Raw genomic sequence first — 2,455 nt, 5'->3', positions numbered from 1 at the left:
TCTTAAAGGCTGTTTCCAAACAGGCAGCCATCTAAGTGAGACACCAACTAAGTCCACTTGGAAGAAGCACACCAACAGCCGTGACCCAAGGATTGCAAATTCCATCATCCAAATCCAAAGAATGGAATAGTATCAGAATGCAAATGGTGAGATTCTGGTGTGCATAAGGCTGTGGATGAGCATGCAAGCCCAAAATACGTTTGCAGGATCTACACAGGGAATAAGCCTCTGGTGATTTCCCTCTGAACATAATTGAAGGATGGGAACTAACTGGTTACAGACAGGACGCATTGGAGAGATGAGGATAACAGATTAGAACGGTAAATCTCACTTGAACGGTTAAAGCCTTGTCATGTGATCTCACTTTGGGCTTGGTCTGGTTTTCAATGTTTTCTGTTTTGTTTTTTTTGTTGTTTTTATTCATAGCTGGGGTTTTCTCTGTTATATTGTGTCACTGTGGGTAGCCTTCTTGAATCTTTACTATGTATTTTTCTGGTTTTCAGTGTATGAAACCTAGGATTGATGTATCTATAGAGACAACAAGTAGAATAAGAGTTCTTGGACCTTACTGTGGGGGAGGTGGGAGGGTAAGTGGTAGCTGATATCAAGGAATTCAAGAAGAAGAAAATGTTTTGAAACTGATTTTGCTAGCAATTGTGCAATATTGCTTGATGTGATTGAACTACGGAATGGCATGATGTCTGGATTATCTCCTAATAAAATGGTTTGGAAAATAAAAAGATAAATAAAATATAGAGCACAAAAGATACTAAAGCTTGTAGAAGAGAAATGGGTGTCTGTAATCCCATATAACAAAGTCCAAACAGAAGAAGATACACTTAGATGTGATCAATGAATTTCCAAAGGAAGTCTTGATCAAAAGGAGGGAATGAGAAAGAGCATTATAAAACTAAAGCTCTTAATATGACTGAGGTCCCTCATTGGAATGTACACCAGACCCTATTTTGGGTACTAACCATATCTCAGACACAGTCACTACCTGGTTCTTCTCAGCAACTGTGCCTGCATTATCGAGGTGGCACAGGGTGTGTTTGTGTTTTTTTACAAAAATGTTCCAGGAAATTCGTGACTTCAGTAGTCAGCTAATTATCAGAAAGTGACCCTTGTCCTCCATCTGCTCAAAAAATATTTTTTCCTAACCTGTGCCAGAGACTTTACAAATCCCTGTACTTTTCCATAACCTTATTCTAATGCTCAAAACCTTTTAAGCTCTGTAAATGTCAACCAATTATAAGTGTTATCACTATAAGTATCATCTACTACCTGTGGATTTTGCTTTAGGAACCTTTGTAACTAAGCAACTCTCTGGAGCATTTAGCGAATTGCAGATACATGCCTATACACATACACATACGTAGACATATATCCCCAGTTGAAACTTTTTTCTCTTGTTACAGAATAAAATTTTAGATTTTACATGTATATTTTATACACACTTGGCTGCTAATCAAAGAATGACGATTTGAACCCACCAGTAACACTTTAGGTGAAATCTCTTGCAATCTGCTTATGTATGGATTACAGCCTAAGAAACCCTGTGATAAGTCAGTTCTACTCTGTCACATGGCATGGTTGTGACAAATTGACTTAGTAGCACACAACAACAGTAGCTATGTGTATGCTCCTATTTCATTAAATAACTCTGTTTCGTCAGTGTTGTCACATGTTTCAGAATGTCATTTCTCTTTATTGAGATGTTTAAGATTCTGATGGGGTAATGACTGAACTTCCAATGAAACCCCAAAAGTATAACTTTATCGCACACATGTCTAGGACTTATCCCAGAACAGGTACGTAAAATATAAATGTAGTATTTCATTAAATTGAAGCAAGCAACATTTCTCAATCTATAGTGGTAAGTAAAAAGTATTGGTACAAAACCATAGAAACCTTATTAAACAAAAATATAAAAATGTGAAGCTACTGTTTCTCAACATATCCTCCACTTGGGTCTCTATACTTTTGAAGGCAGTGTTTCCATCTCTTTAATGGGCTCAAAGAAGCCCTGGTGGCATATTGGTTACAAATTAGACTGCTACCCAGCAGGTCAGCAGTTCAAAACCACCAGCTACTCCAAGATAGAAAGACAGGGCTTTCTACCCCCATAAAGAGTCACAATCTTGGGAACACACAGGGGCAGTTCTACCCCATCCCATCAGGTCACTGTGCATCAGCAGTGAGTTTGTTTTTGTGTAATGGACCCCAGCATAGGAACAAGGGTGAGAATGGTGTAGGACCGGGAAATGTGTAGTCCTGTTGTGCAGGGGTCACTCTGGGTTGTAACCAATTTGATGGTACCTTACATCCCTTCCCTGAAGAATTTCCCATTCTTTGATTTACATCCTGTCAAACTGGCAGTTTGGGCATCCTCAAGGGGCTCAAAGTGTGATCCTTGTAAATGTTCCTTGTGTTTGGGAAACATGAAGGAGTAAGA

This window comes from Echinops telfairi, unplaced genomic scaffold (genome assembly GCF_000313985.2).
Source record: "Echinops telfairi isolate 266 unplaced genomic scaffold, ASM31398v2 ScPeMD7_5;HRSCAF=22, whole genome shotgun sequence".
NCBI classification, from domain to species: Eukaryota; Metazoa; Chordata; class Mammalia; order Afrosoricida; family Tenrecidae; genus Echinops; species Echinops telfairi.
This window is presented reverse-complemented; position numbering follows the sequence as displayed.